The 16689-nt window shown below is 41.4% G+C and overlaps 1 protein-coding gene across 8 annotated transcripts in view; it reads right to left on the bottom strand.

Annotated features, from left to right (window-relative positions):
• DZIP3 (DAZ interacting zinc finger protein 3) overlaps positions 1-16689 on the bottom strand; it is a 175845-nt gene that overhangs the window by 40613 nt on the left and 118543 nt on the right. For 7 of the 8 annotated variants that reach the window (XR_007908893.2, XR_011388347.1, XR_011388348.1 and 4 more), the window contains one exon: positions 2928-3075. The exons of the other annotated variant lie outside the window; for it this stretch is intronic. The gene's annotated coding sequence lies outside the window, so the exon portion shown is untranslated. The remainder of the gene's footprint in view (positions 1-2927; positions 3076-16689) is intronic. 8 annotated transcript variants of the gene reach the window in all.

Here is a 16689-nt window from a genome sequence, read left to right as displayed (position 1 = left end):
GTGGCAGGTCACCAAAAACCAGGCCAAGAAGACATAGGAGAAGTCTACTGGGCCCTCTGAGAAAGAATTTGCTTCCTGAATAGAAAACAGAGACTCAGTATTGTTCATGACCCTTCTTTCTTGGGCTGTTGGTGTGTGGATATGATGTCCAGAACTGTAGCAGCTATTTTGTGTCCATAGAGTAAATTCAACCAACTTGCGATTTTGAGGCAAAACAATAAACATGGTGACACAGAAAAAGGAAACAGATTTGGTAAATTATTGCACCACTGAATAAACTCTGGAATTGCCTAAATCAACTTTCTTCTTAATCTTCTTATTCATTTAACAAATATTTATTAAGTTCTATCTACTACATGCATTGGAATACAGTGGTGGCCCAAAATAGATAAATATCACTACCTTCATAAAGCCTCCATTCTAATTCTAGACTCTGTCTCTGCCAACTGGGATATTTCATTACATTCCCATGGACAGAATTAGTAAAGGGTGATATCATATCACTTAGACCACACCTTTTCCTGTGGAAGGAATGAACAAAAGGCCCACAATGAAGATGTCATCAAACTTGGCAGTTCTCTGCAGGTTAGCTCCCAGGCTTTTGGAGCTTACAAGAAGAAAGGATATGGGAGAAATAAAAAGGCAAGAAGACTTCCCTAAGCTGTGAACCAGATCAAAGGCAGCAGCACACACACGGTGATTGTTCCCGGCCCCTTCTGAAGACTTGACACTCCCTAGCTATCTTAGATACCATGTAGTTGAGTGCTTACGCTGGGAGAGGGGAGAGAATGCCCTTACAATGTGATACAAGGGTATAAATGTCCCAGCCCTCCTAAACTTGGTAGGCCTTTCCTAACCCTGTCTGGTAAGGTCCAATACACAACTATCTTCCCTGACATGTGTGTTTCTAGAAGTTATACAGTGTGATTCTGGCCTACCAATATTGCTGTTTTCCTTCTTTGCAACCTACATCACTGACTTCTACCTTCTCCACTCCTTTCCTACCCCTCCCCTCTGGATCTAGGAGTTGTTTTTCACCTTCTCTCCAGAATGTTGAAAAACACTCAGCTCATAATGTTGAATCCACTTCTGTACCTGATGACCTGGGCATAGAGAATATTCCAAGTTGTCTGACGCCTGGACCTGCCATTAGGACAGGTAGAGGGAGGCCTAGAGTGTGACTGCTCAAGGAGGAAGGTAGATACATTTATGGGATCTGGATTGGTTGTTTTGCATATAAAAGACTTGGAAACTGAATTGTTAGCTATCTCTAAGAATTAACTAACCTTGAGAAAAGTAGTCTTTATAGGGTCAGCATAGCTCCAAGATGCCAAAGCATCAGAAAGTAAAAGGCATGGTCAATATACAATGAAGTATAAATCATAGGATATGGGTAAAATATAGCTGCCAGCTGATCACAGATCCTTTTAGCAAAGCTCAGTGTTTAAATATTACTATTTCAGGGTCAAGTTATCTTGACTATACCTACTATGCAGTTCCATTTTTATGGGATTTGAGTAATTTTCCCAAGAGTTAGTTAAATTGGACTCTCTGCTAATGTAAAAGGCGAGCCCTCTGACTGTGTTTACCTCTGCATCTGTTGTGAAGCACTCGGGAAAGAACAGAACAGTCTTCTGCTCTTGAAGATGTCCAACTGAATAGAAGGTGCCAGATGACACAGGTAAGTGATAATTCTTCCTGTGGCGTTCTGGTGTATCCAGGACTAGTCCTCAAGTGTAGGGCCTCTCTAGGGTGGCATGGGCCAGGGTCAGGCATGAGCTGACTATGTTTACAGCTTCCCAAAGCACTTGGAAAAATCTTCACTCTGCTACTTCTGGCATCCAGCACAAATGAACCATCACTTGCTCAAACTCTGAGTATACAACGGCACTCAGCCCATCCCTTGTAATCCACAATCATTTATCCCTGGTGAAGTGGTTCTCAATGACTCTAGAAAGGCATGAATCACACACTGTTACAGAACCACATATTTGATCAACCTTGATTCATGCACAATTTACTTCAATTCCACACCGGGAACTTAACAATGAAAGGAAAGATAATAGTCACTGGACCTGTGGTCATTTGGTATTCGCTTCTCCATGGAATGAAATTCTCACAAATGTAGGCATGTTTACCCTCTAAATTGGAATGTTTGTATAGTTGCTTAGATCATGATTCTCGGCTCTAGAGCCAAGGCTGCTATCATGTCTCTCCTTGGAAGAACCAGAAGAGTATGGTTGGCTTTCAGATTCTCAGTCTAGCGGAGCAGTGGTAAGTAACATCAATGCAGTAGACCTGGTGGGATCAGAATTTGGCTTTTATAGTGCTTTTGCCTCCCCACTCCCTTCCTATTCTTACTGCCTTCAAACTCATCACAATTGTCACAGTAGAGCTCTTGATCCTCACAACTTCTTTTCTCTGAAAGTTCTTAGTCTTTGAGACAGGAGTTGGCTTCCTTGTTTTGAAAACTAGATGTCTAATGACCTATAGTTCAGATGTTCTTTACTATTGACCTGATCGTGGTGGCCCAGCAGTTTTTATTGTTGTTGTTATTTAATTCATGATACTCTTTAAATCAGAACATATTCACAATTACTGTTCAGAATTTTTGTCTTTTGGAGAGAAAAATGGCAGCAACATTCTGTAGCAGAAAAAAATTTCCCAAATGTAGGCTGACAACTACTTTATTTTTACCACACAAGTCCTTAAAATACCAGACCACAAAAAGAACAAAGGACAATTTTGAGAAAGCTATACATTATTCATCAATCTTTGCTAATTTGTTATTTATGGGATGAAGTTGGAGATGCTGAGCATTCAAGAAAGGAGACAGGAAGAAAATTAAATTGAAGTCAAAATGTGTGTTTAGTTCTTAAATACTGGATAAACCCCAGATATGCCTCACATGTTGCTCTGTGGCTTACCTTCTTTTTATACCAGAATAGAGGTTCTCAACCATGGAATTTGGAAGCGTCCAGAAACATTTTTGGTTGTCACACTTGGCACAGGGAGGGTAATACTGGCATCTAGTGGTTGTCCTAGGAAACATCCTGGAATGCACATGAGTGACCCCTACAAAAAATAATTATCCTGCACAAAATGTCAATAGTTGAGAAACCCTATACTAGGATGTGAGATAGATGGCCCCATTTCTCAGTCAACACTGTGGCCTGGTCTTAGCAAAATAAAAAATGCTAACACTTTAGACACCTTATCTTATTTACCTTAAACCTTTTGTACATACTGCTTACTTGAAATGAGCATGTAATTAAGTGTGCACATACTTAGTCCCTCCTCTATGGAATCTGATGCTTGTCTATGCTGGTCTTGCCAACTATATGCCAATGAGAGTGCACAAATATATTCCTTTGGGATTTTCCATAATTCGTAAATGCCCTAAGACTCACTTATACTAACCTTCTGTATAAAACCCATGGAGCACACCCCAGTCTTAGGTTGTCTTCAGCCTCCTCATCCCTGTCTTTCTGGCCTTCCCTCCTGACCCCCAGCAAACATATCCTCACGTCATTCCCATCTCTAGCATCCTCCTGTATGTGTTCGTGCCCTCTCAGGGAGATCTGACTAGGAGAGACAATTGTTTCTCTACCTCCTACACCCTTCTGCCTCTAAGGCTAAACTCAAGAGATGATGGAGTGACTACTGTAAACTTTGACCTGGTAATTTTTCTACCTTATTTTCTATTGCTCTCCCTATGGCAATACTGACTGATAAGGCTCAAAATGGGACCCTTTCTATGGGAGTATGTATTGAATCAGAAGACTTGGATTTCTGGTCACCTTTGCTTTCCAAATTAATCTAATGGTAGTATTTGAGACAGAAAAGACAAGAATGCTTGACGAAATGGAGCTGTGGTAGATCCCATCAAACTGAATGATCTTGCTGTTGACTTTTCCATCTATTTAGGGCCTCACAGGAGTTTCTGTCTCTTCTATCTGCACTCCATATACCCAGGGATGATGTCTATATTTTAGTACTAACACACTCTTTCCTATATAGAACACGTGCTTTGACATTTCTGGAAGGAAAAAAAAAAACCTCTCATCCAAGTAATGGGATTTATTAATCAAAATAACACTAATACCTCACAAACAGTGTATGTGACAGCTAAAAACAAGGGCCTCATTAGTGTCTTCCCGAATGGTCCCCACTTTGCTGCAGCTGCACAGACATGCGGAGGCTCTTCCTTCTGATAGCCAGAGCATGCACAAGAAAGTGATGTAGTTATTATATAGACCTATAAAACGTGACACACCCATAGTTCAAATATCCTTCTCCTTTGGGACAGTTTTGTGGCTTCTGAGGAACTGAAAATCTACCACTCAAAATATCCTCCAGATAGTGATTCATTGGTTAATTCAAGCACGAATGAAAAATGTCCTTCTAATTGTCCATATGGGAAGAAATGTTTAGAACAGCTTTGTGGAAATATCGGTACTCTCCCTTACCATTTTACTTCTTTTTTTTTAATAAGGATGTTCTCTCTCTTTTTTTAAAATGTTTTTATTTATTTATTTGATAGGTAGAGTTACAGAGTGAGAGGGAGACAGAGAGAAAGGTCTTCCTTCCGTTGGTTTACTCCCCAAATGGCCACAACTGCCGGAGCTGCGCCGATCTGAAGCCAGGAGCCAGGAGTCAGGAGCTTCTTCCCGATCTTCCCACGCAGATGCAAGGGCCCAAGAACTTGGGCCATATTCTACAGCTTTCCCAGGCCACAGCAGAGAGCTGGATTGGAAGAGGAGCAGTCAGGACTAGAAGCAGCGCCCATATGGGATGCTGGTGCTGCAGGCGGAGGATTAACCTACTGGGCCATGGCGCTGGCCCTACCATTTTACTTCGATTTAGGTTACAAGCAGCATTCATAAGAATTAGGAGTGGAGATTCATTTAGATAGATAAAAATATAGATATAGATATAGATAAATATAGATACATAGAGAGAGATCTGGGGATTCAGTAACTATGAAAAATCCTGAGAGGAAAAATGTGTGACATGTCATTGTCAAATAGTTGAAAGGAATAGGACAGATAAGTAGCAGGTTTCACAGAGTAGGGACTCAGTGCCTGCATTCTTCATTACATTCATAATTCATCTTAGCAATAAATATTAGAGGTTATAAATGGCCAGTTTATTCTGCAGTCAATAACTCACAGTTATTGATTATGTAAAATTTCACACTTGCAGAAAAAAAAAAGCACACTTTGGTAAACTACTTTGGGTATGGTCTCCTCTAACTAGAATCATTACTTTTAAGAGTAAATAGAGGGGCTGGCACTGTGGCTTAGAAGGTAAAGCTGCCACCTGCATTGCCGGCATCCCATATGGGCACTGGTTCAAGTCTTGGCTGCTCCATTTCTGATCCAGCTCCCTGTTATGGCGTGGGAAAGCAGGTCCAAAACTGCCCAAAATCCTTGGGTCCCTGCACTCATGTAGGAGACCCGGAAGAAGTTCTTGGCTTCTGGCTTTGGATCGGCGCAGCTCCAGCCATTGTGGCTATCTGGGGAATGAGCCAGTGGATGGATGGAAGACCTCTCTCTATATGTATACCTCTGCCTCTCTGTAACTCTGCCTTTCAAATAAATAAATAAATTTTCTTTTTTTAAAAAAAGAGTAAATAGAGCCAAATAGCTCTAATAATCATAATAATAGCTATTTAAATTGTACGAGACACACACACATAATTTATGAAGATACTAAAAAGATTTACTGTAACAGATTTTTTAAAAAATCTAACCAATATTTTTTTGTTCCCAGTGATAGGTAGTTGCTAGTTTTTCCGTATTTTTCCTAGTCATTGAATCAAAGGAGCTATGCCTTACATGAAAGCTGGAGACCTGACCTTTTTAATCTCCAGAGTGAAAACAGTGTCTAAAATCAGGATGTTCAATTTTTTAAGACTTATTTGAAAGGTAGACGTACAGAGAGGAGGAGACAGAGAGAGAAAGGGAGAACTTTCATTCTCTGGTTCACTCCTTAAATGCCTGCAATGGCAGGGACTGGGCCAGGCCAAAGCCATGAGCCTGGGACTCCACCTAAGTCTCCCATATGAGTGGCAGCAACCCAAGCACTTAAGCTATCTTCTGCTGCCTTCCAAAACACATCGTCATGGAGCAGGATCAGAAGTAAAGCAGCTAGGACTAAAACCATCACCCATATGGGATATTGACTTCGAAGGTGGAGGCCTAACCCACTAAACCACAATGCTGGCTTCCCAAATCATGATTTTCTGAATAAGAAAATTTGAACTAAAGTAGAAAATCTTTTGGGGCCAGTGCTGTGGCGCAGTGGGTTAATGCCGTGCCCTGAAGCACTGGCATGCCATGTGGGTGCCGGTTCGAGACCTGGCTGCTCCACTTCAGATCCAGCTCTCTGCAATGGCCTGGGAAAGCAGTAGAAGATAGTCTAAGTCCTTGGGCCCCTTGCACCTGCATGAGAGACCTGGAAGAAGCTCCTGGCTCCTGGCTTTGGATTGGTGCAGCTCTGGCCATTGTGGGCATCTGGAGAGTGAACCAGCGGATGGAGGACCACACCCCCACCTCTCCTCTCTCTGTGTAACTCTATCTTTCAAATAAACAAATAAATCTTTAAAAAAAAAAACACCTGATTTGAATCACATGCTACCATGCTTTAGTATTTAATAAATAAATAAATAAAATCTTTCATTTTTTTTTCAAATTTTGTCTTATTTATTTGAAAGGTAGAGTGACAGAGAGAGGGAGAGACAGAGAGGTCTTCCATCTGCAGGTTCACTCCCCAAATGGCTGAGATGTTTGGGGCTTGGTCAGACCCACGGCAAGAGCTAGGAATTCCATTGGGGTCTCCCACATGGGTGGCAAGGGCCCAAGTACTTAGCTCATCCTCCACTGCTTTCATAGGTGCATTAAAACGGAGATGGATCAGAAGTGGAGGAGCCAGAATGTGAACTGGTGCTTATATGGGTTCCCAGGATTGCAGGTGGTGGCACAATCCACAACACCCCAATGCTGGCCCTCAAAATCAGGATTTTCTGAATGAGGAAACAGGAACTAAATTAGAACATCTTTCTTTTATAAAGAAATCCAAAATCTAAGCTTCGAGTCTTACCAATAGCTAATGCTCCATGTTTCTATTCTGCCATAAAAAAAAATCAAGCAGATACTGTTTGGGAGATTCTCTTTGTAATGGTGGGCTTTAGGCATCTGAGTTGTCACCTCCTAGACAAAGTTTACACTGCTCATATATCTGTCTTTGTTGTGCTGAGGAGAACAGAAGAGTAGGTTTGACTCAGAGGACATAATTTACAAGAGGGTGGTTGTTGGATGAGAGTGGCTACATGACAGTTCTGGCATCTTATCTGTTATTAAACCCTTTTAAAATTATCTTTGAATAATTATTTATTTATTTTGAAAGAGTTAGGGAGGGAGTGAGGAAGGGAGGGAGGAGAAGGAGGAGGAGGAGGAGGAGGAGGAGGAGAGAGAGAGAGAGAGACAGACAGACAGACAGAAAAAAAATTTTGCATCTGCTGGTTTACTCCTCAATCGGTCACCACGGCCAGCAGAAGGCCAAGCCAAAGCCAGGAGCAAGGAACTTCACCTGGGACTCCCATTTGTATGGCAGGAGTCCAAACACTTCAGCCATCTTCCACTGCTTTCCCAGGCGATCAGCAGGGAGGCATGACTGGAAGTGGAGCAGCCAGGACATACAAGAGTGCCCACATGGGATGCCAACTTCACAGGTTGTGGCATTAAGTGCTACACCACAGCACCAGCCCTGTTCTCAAATCTTTTATGGAGTTGTTTTACCTTCCCCTCTTTCACCATGTGTCCCTGACTTTGATCCAATATCAGCTCATCGCAGATTCTTTACTTATAATTGTGTTATTTTAGATGTAGGGAGCTAATTTTCTCCAAATAGACATAAGAACAGTGGCCTAATTGCTATTGTTTAAATATTTCTTGTCATATAATGAATCAAAACATTCTCAATCTGTGCCACAATAGGCAATATAAGCCATCTTTGTTCATGATAAACTTTTGTGGCAAAATACATTCATTTTTGGAAACTTAAATATTTACTTCTTATGTGAAAAAAAAGATAAGGATTTTTTGGAATAATTTTCAGTAAATTATGTGACAACTGCCCAACTGCAGTACTTTTTCTTCAAATACCATTTATACATTTTAATAATTACAAACATAAGTTAAAGAACTACTGTGTAAATCCATACGCAATGGAGTTATTTTTGCTAAAGCATTGTGGAGTGAAGATAAAGGGAAAGACTACATGAGAAAAGTATAAGAGAGATAAAAGGAATGCCCTGGCAAGGGATAACTATATGTAATATTTCTTTTTTGGATAATAGGGTATAGACATGTTTCATTCTGTTCTTCCCTGATAAGTACACTATTAACCATGACAACAATGCAAGAAGCAACCAAAAGTCCAACTCAAGAAGTCATCCTGGTCCAGAATTTCCCAATCCCTACCAAGCAATTGAAGGTGTCACAGGTAGACTCATTTCCTCCCTGGAATGAACAGTTGTCCCTTTAAAGTACCACATATGCTCAGCAGCACCAACCAGGTATGTAACTTGGGAGCCCATAGGTGACCAAAATAGTAACTCTTTTTTTCCCCCACCACACCTACGACTCCCTGCTCTACCAAAAGACATCAGGAAGCCAAGAAAGAATTCCTGCCACAAATGTCCAGTCCACAAAGCTGTCAACCTATGCTTATAAGCACAAAATGGCCCAACATGGAGAAACTCCCTTTAACCCCTCAATAAAAACCCGAAGCTAACCAGTGAGAGCTTTAGCTCCATCAGATAAATCTCCGAAAGTTAAATTTTCATTGGAACTGCAGCCTACAAAAACAAAACAGGACCTGCCTATTAAATCTACAGATTAACTACCTGCTAGAATAGAAGATTTAAATAAGACTGTGTGTCATAACATAATGACCTGTCAGAAAATAACAACTTAAAAAGAAAAACAATCAACTAACACCAACATCAAGATGAATCAGATGTTGGAATTATTTGAATAATTAAAATAAAATAAGCAACTGTTATAAAAATGCAACAAACATTTGCCAATTGCCTTTAGAAAACTGAAAAAAGAGAAAATTTCAGTAAATAATTATGCTGTAAAAAACTAAATGGAAACTGTAGAACTGACAAGTATAGTAACTGAAAAAAAAATTTGAAAGCCCTTATTGGATGGAGTTAATACTGGAATGAACAGAGGATAGTCAGTGAACTTGAGACCAGATCAATAGAATTTATCCAACCTGAATGATAGAGAGAAAACAGACTTGAGGGGAAAAGGGGCTTCAAACACCTATGAAACACTAAGGAAATATTTGACTTTTGGGTTATTTCATTCCAAAAGGAGAGGAGAAAGAAAATAGTTTAGAGAGGACATAAACATTGATTCCATTGCATTCTAGCCCAAAACCCCCACATTTATGACTTTCTTATAAGCAAAACGCATTCATTATATCCTAATAGCCCCAAAATAGTCTTAACTCATTCCTTCATGAATTCAAAAGTCTAAATTCCAAACTCTCACTTAAATCAAGTATGAGTGAGACTCAATGCACAATTCATCCTAAGGCAATTTTCTCTTTACATGATCCTATAAAATAAAAGTGTGTGCTTTGAAATACAATGGTGGAACAGGCACAGGACAGATATTCCAAGCATAGTAGGAAAAAATAGAAAAGAAAAAGTTATAAGTCTTCAGTTAGTTCAAATCCTTAAACCTAGAGAAAATCTTTGTTGCTACCTTGCTTAGATACTTCCACAGCCAAATATCCAATTTCATTACCTAAAAGTTCTACCTTACACAAAACATTAGGACACAAACACAATTTTGTAAGTTGTTTGCCATTTTTATAACAATGATCATATTCCTCCAATGTCCATACCATGTTCTTCATTTTTTGTCTGAAATCTCATCAGAATGGCTAAATTATCTAAGTATTTTCTTGTGTGACTGAAGTTTTCACCTTAGGGGTTAAGATTTGGACAAATGAATTTGGGGATGACAGAAGCACTTTCTCTAATGTACTGAGTGAACCCTACTTGGTAAAAACTTAAAGAAATGCTTGACAAGATACATTAACACTAGCTTTTGATATCTAAATCAAAGAACAAATCTTTAAAGCAGCCACGAATAGATAACACATCACAAACAGGGAAATGCTGTGTGAATGACATAGGATTTCTTGTCAAAAACAGCAGAGATCACAAAGAAGTAGCACATTATTTAAGTGCCGAATGAAAAGAAGTGTCAGCTGAAACTTCCATATCTGGAGGAAACATTCTTCTGGAACGAAGGGGAAGTAAAGACACTCTCAAATAAAGGACACTGAAAGATTTTGTCCCTATTAGACCTACCCTGGGATTAATGGTCACAGAAAGTTCTTCAAGCAAAATAGAAATAAGAAAAAAAAGGAATCTTGAAGCAGCAGGAAGAAGAAAAACAGTGGGAAAAGCAGAAATAGTGACTTCTTCATGTAGCTTATAAGTCACATATGATGAGTAAACAAAACTATAACAGAATCTGATACTTATGAAAATAATATTTTTAAAAGATTTTATTTATTTATTTGAGAGGTAGAGTTACAGACAGTGAGAGGGAGAAACAGAGAGAAAGGTCTTCCTTCCATTGGTTCACTCCCCAAATGATCGCAATGGCTGGAGCTGCACTGATCCAAAGCCAGGAGCCAGGTGCTTCTTCCCTATCTCCCTGGGTGCAGGGGCTCAAGGACTTGGGAATCTTCTACTGCTATCCCAGGCCATAGCAGAGAGCTGGATTGGGAGAGAAGCAGCCGGGACTAGAACCGGCACCCATATGGGATGCCAGTGTTGCAGGCAGAGGATTAACCTACTGCACCATGGCACTGGCCCCTGAAAATATTTTAAAAGTAAGATAATTAAGGGACCTAAGAGAAGCAAGCTTTCCATACTACAGTTGAAGTCACAAAATACTGATATCAGAAAAGGATGACAAATTATAATCACACACTAGAATTTTTTTAAAAGTTCATGGAAAATGAGATTTTAAAATACTGACTTTGGTGTAAAGTTTTAAAATCCATGCATATAAGGGATCTCCAAAAAAATTCATGAAAATGCATGCTATGAAAAAAATTATACATGACAAATTTTAAATTTTTTGCAACAAATTTTATTTATTTATTTATTTATTTATTTATTGACAGGCAGAGAGGACAGTGAGAGAGACAGAGAGAAAGGTCTTCCTTTGCCGTTGGTTTACCCTCCAATGGCCGCTGCGGCCGAAGCTGATCCGAAGGCAGGAGCCAAGTACTTATCCTGGTCTCCCATGGGGTGCAGGGCCCAAGCACTTGGGCCATCCTCCACTGCACTCCCTGGCCACAGCAGAGAGCTGGCCCGGAAGAGGGGCAACCGGGACAGAATCCGGCGCCCCGACCGGGACTAGAACCCAGTGTGCCGGCGCCACAAGGCGGAGGATTAGCCTAGTGAGCCGCGGCGCCGACTAACAAATTTATTTTGTCATGCACTTTTTAAAATTTCATGCACTCTTAAGTACCCTATAAATGATATGAGAAAATATATACTTACATATATATATATACATATTGAACAACCAGTCAAAAATCAAGAAGGTAATATACTCTAAAGCACACGTTAAATAAGAAAATGGAATACTAAAAAATGTTAAACCAGCAGGAAAGCAAGAAAAGAAAAACTAAGGAACAAAATGCATAGGAAAAACACAAAGAACAAATAATGATATTAGAAACCAAAAAGTTTATGTGAATAATTTTGTCAGATGTCAGTGGTCTGAATACACCAATTAAAAGGCAAAGACTGGCAGAGTGGATGAGAAACACAACACAACTATATACTCATTATAAAAAACTTATTTCAAATTCAATGACAGAGTCAGGTTTAATACAAAAGAGTGGATAACAATGTATTACATAAATGTTATTTTTTAAAAGGAGTGGCTTTATTGATATCAGATAAATTAGATGTCAAAGCAAAAACAAATTACAACAGACAAAAGGAATATACCTGGGAAAGCAGGGGAGGATGGCCCAAGTGTTTGGATCCCTGCACCCATGTGAGGGATTCAGAAGCTTTGAGTTCCTGGCCATTGTAGCCATGTGGGGAGTGAACCAGTGGATGAAAGTTTGCTTTCTTGGGGCCAGCACTGTGGCACAGCGGGAAAGGCTGCCGCCTACAGTTCCAGCATCCTATATGTGCACCGGTTTGAGTCCTAGCTGCTCCTCTTCCAATCCAGCTCTGTGCTATGGCCGGGGAAAGCAGTAGATGGCCCAAGACCTTGGGCCCCTGCACCTGTGCAGGAGACCTGGAAGAAGCTCCTGGCTCCTGGCTTCAGGCTGGCGCAGCTCCAGCCTTTGTGTTCTTCTGGGGAGTGAGCCAGCAGATGGAAGACCTCTCTCTTGATCTTTCTCTCTCTGCCTCTGCCTCTCTGTAAGTCTGTCTTTCAAATAAATATAAATCTTAAAAAAAAAAAAAAAAAAAAGATTGAGTACTCTCTCTTTCTCTGTCAGCCATTTAGGGAGTGAACCAGTGGATGAAGGATTGCTTTCTCTATGTGTCTCTCTCTGTCCCTCTTTATGCCTCTCTCTGTAATCCTGCCTTTAATGAGAGAGAGGGAGAGATAAAGGGATATTGCAAAGTGATAAAAAGACTATCTTACCAGGGAGATACTCAATTTGTATACAGCAAACAAAGCCTCAAAACATAAAGCCAAAATATAGGGATACTTTCCGGCAACTTTTTTTTTCTTTCTTTTTTTTTTTTTTTTTTTTAATTTGACAGGTAGAGTTATAGACAGTGAGAGAGAGACAGAGACAGAGAGAAAGGTCTTCCTTCCATTGGTTCACCCCTCAAATGGCTACCATGGCCGGCACTGGGCCGGCCTGAAGCCAGGAGCCAGGTGCTTCTTCCTGGTCTCCCATGCGGGTGCTGGGGCCCAAGCATTTGAGCCATCCTCCACTGCCCTCCCGGGCCACAGCAGAGAGCTGGACTGGAAGAGGGGCAGCCAGGACTGTAACCCAGCACCCATATGGGATGCCGGCGCCACAGGCAGAGGATTAACCAAGTGAGCCACGGCGCCGGCCCTTCAGGCAACTTTTCAAAACCTGATGTACTTATTCTACACATGTGAATATCTGCATTTCCTAGTGTCTCAAAGAACTTTCCTACTCTGCCTTTTGCATCAGAATGTGGGTTTCTCTAATAAGAAACATGCCCTCATCTCAGAATTAAGATATAATAATGTATCAATGGGAAAAAAAGAACAACCAAATATTGTGCTCCTAGCATCTGTCATTTTTTGACCTACACATACAACCTTAAATTCAAATACCACCAAACTGTTTTGATAATCATAAATCGATATGAGTAGCAGTCAATCCAATGCTTATCCTACTTTGGCAATTCAGCCAACAGCTGATTTTAGCCTCTGTGTTCCATATTAGAAAAATTGGAGGGGCCGGTGCCGTGGCTCAATAGGCTAATCCTCCGCCTGCGGCACTGGCACACCAGGTTCTAGTCCCGGTCGGGGCACCGGATTCTGTCCCGGTTGCCCCTCTTCCAGGCCAGCTCTCTGCTGTGGCCCGGGAGTGCAGTGGAGGATGGCCCAAGTGCTTGGGTCCTGCACCCCATGGGAGACCAGGAGAAGCACCTGGCTCCTGACTTCGGATCAGCGTGGTGCGCCGGCCACAGTGCACCGGCCACGGTGGCCATTGGAGGGTGAACCAATGGCAAAGGAAGACCTTTCTCTCTGTCTCTCTCTCTCACTGTCCACTCTGCCTGTCAAAAATAAAAAATAAAAATAAAATAAAAATAAAAAATAGAAAAATTGGAGGAACAATTAGAGGAATTTGAGCTTCATGTGCTCAAAAGGAGAACATGAAAGTGCCTGGAAGGCTTTTTGAGGAGCAGATACACAGTTTGGCAAGAATTATCCGCAATAAAATTAGGTCTATTAGGGCTTTACTGGGAATTTCCAGAGTATCACAAACTAAAGAATGATGTGTCAACTCTAGTCTGTAACTATCTTCTAATTTTACTTTTTTTTTAAAGATTTTTATTTATTTATTTGAGAGGTAGAGTTACAGACAGTGAGAGGGAGAAACAGAGAGAAAGGTCTTCCATCCATTGTTTCACTCCCTAAATGGCCACAATGGCTGGAGCTGCACCAATCCAAAGCCAGGAGCCAGGTGCTTCTTCCCTGTCTCCCATGTGGGTGCAGGGGCCCAAGGACTTGGGCCATCTTCTACTGCTATCCCAGGCCATAGCAGAGGACTGGATCAGAAGTGGATCAGCCAGGACTTGAACCGGTGCCCATATGGGATGCTGGAACCACAGGTGGAGGATTAACCTACTGCGCCATGGCACCAGCCCCCTAATTTACTTTCTAGAGTTAAAAGTCATAAGTATGACAATTGTGCAGCAGCAACATAAAAGAGGTAGCTTACTGATAGTTTACTAGCTATTGCTGGGTTCTACCTTCAGCTGATCCAGGTTACTTGTTTTGTAATAAATGTCTTTTGGTGAAATAAATTTCTTCTTTTATTGAAATAATAAGTGGTTAGAGTTACTTTTCTTTTTGGCAAATCACTGGAGAAGTCAAGTTAATTGTTTATAGGGACCAGAATACCAGGACTCAATACTTTAGGCTCTGGAATGGAAATTGAAGAAGAATCATTCTGTATGACTTGGCTCTCACCTAAGGTCATCAGAGAAAGAAGCCACAGGGAAACGGTAATATCAGTGCCAACACTTTTCTGATCAATACAGATTAGTTGCATGAGCAGTTATAACATTTGGAGGATTCTGAAAAAATTCTTTCCTCAATTGTTTGTATTTCCTGACTCAAATACCACCATTAGTTTAACATGGATACATCTAGAAATCTCTGAGTTTTCTAATAAATCCACATCTCTACCTTATGCCACATCAAATGGTATTGTACGTATAAAGAGAAGGATGATGGAACCTAAGATGGAAAAAAAATCCTATATAATTTTTTATGTCAACTACTCCACAGCCATCCATGAAGTCAAGCCCTGGAGGGAAGCAGGGGGAGAGGGGTCAGATTATATCTACTGCCTCAAGTTTCTGGAGAGTATTCTGAGGAGCTGAAAATGGAAAATGTGAAAAAAATGAGTATGTAGTGGGAGGAAGGGAATGAAGTAGTTGAGGTGCGTTTAGTACGAATTGCTTGAGACTGGATGTGCTAGGCAGCATTGGGACAGATTAGAAATAGTTTTCACGGAGAATGTAGAGACATATGGAAGCTAAGTCTATGCTCACCTCACGAAGGGTAGGGTGGGGCCGGCACTGTGGCATAGTAGGTAAAGTCACTGCCTGCGATGCCAGCATCCTATATGGGCGCGGGTTCAAGTCCCAGCTGCTACACTTCCGATCTGGCTGGAGCTGGGCCTCTCTGAAGCCAGGAGTCAGGAGCTTCTTCTGGGTCTCCCACACAGGTGCAGGAGCCCAAGGACTTGGGCCATCTTCTACTACTTTACCAGGCCATACCAGAGAGCTGGATTGGAAGTAGAGCAGCCGGGACTTGAACCTGCACTGATATGGGATGCCAGCACTAGCAGGTGGCAGTTTTACCCACTAAGCCACAGCACTGGCCCCCTAAAATGTATCTTAAAAGATGCTTGACTAGGAAATTCATGGGTTGCAGAGTCATAGACTAATACAGCTTTTCCCCTAATGAGTTAGCCCATTTGGGAAAGAGAAATGACAGCAAAAGTTTCTTTTTGTTGCTCCAAAACATTAAAAACATAAATCGCAACTGAGCTGTAATGAAATATCTTTGAAAGGATTTGGACCCTTATCTGTGTAGTCACTTGATGGGTATTTTGAACTCTAGCCTCAAGAAAGTGTGTTGGTTCTTCAATAGGAAAGAATTGGGAACATTTAAAACATCATCAATTTATATTTAAGGGATACAATTGAAAGATGTAATCTGATGAGAGAGAAGTCTGTAATCAGCAGAATTGGAACTCTGAACATGACCTCCTATACATCACCGACTACAAAAAAAATGGATCTAGGAACATCAAGACCTTCCACAAGACAGTATCAAGTACCTTGTAAATGATGCTCTGATTGGGATCCCAACAAGAGACTAGTAATTCTGACCAAAACAGATGTGGACTGTTAGGGCATAGGATGGACTGTTCCTATTTAGAATGAATATAGCCGGCGCCGCGGCTCACTAGGCTAATCCTCCGCCTAGCGGCGCCGGCACACCGGGTTCTAGTCCCGGTCGGGGCGCCGGATTCTGTCCCGGTTGCCCCTCTTCCAGGCCAGCCCTCTGCTGTGGCCAGGGAGTGCAGTGGAGGATGGCCCAGGTGCTTGGGCCCTGCACCCCATGGGAGACCAGGAAAAGCACCTGGCTCCTGGCTCCTGCCATCGGATCAGCGCGGTGCGCCGGCCGCAGCGCGCCGGCCGCGGCGGCCATTGGAGGGTGAACCAACGGCAAAGGAAGACCTTTCTCTCTGTCTCTCTCTCTCACTGTCCACTCTGCCTGTCAAAAAATAAAAAAAAAAATAAATAAATAAAAAAAATAGAATGAATATAAACAATTACTTAACCTAAAAAGATATAGGATTTGTCAGGACACAATGTATATAGAAGCTGTA

The sequence above is a fragment of the Oryctolagus cuniculus genome, chromosome 4 (assembly GCF_964237555.1).
Source record: "Oryctolagus cuniculus chromosome 4, mOryCun1.1, whole genome shotgun sequence".
NCBI lineage: Eukaryota > Metazoa > Chordata > Mammalia > Lagomorpha > Leporidae > Oryctolagus > Oryctolagus cuniculus.
This window is presented reverse-complemented; position numbering and strand designations above follow the sequence as displayed.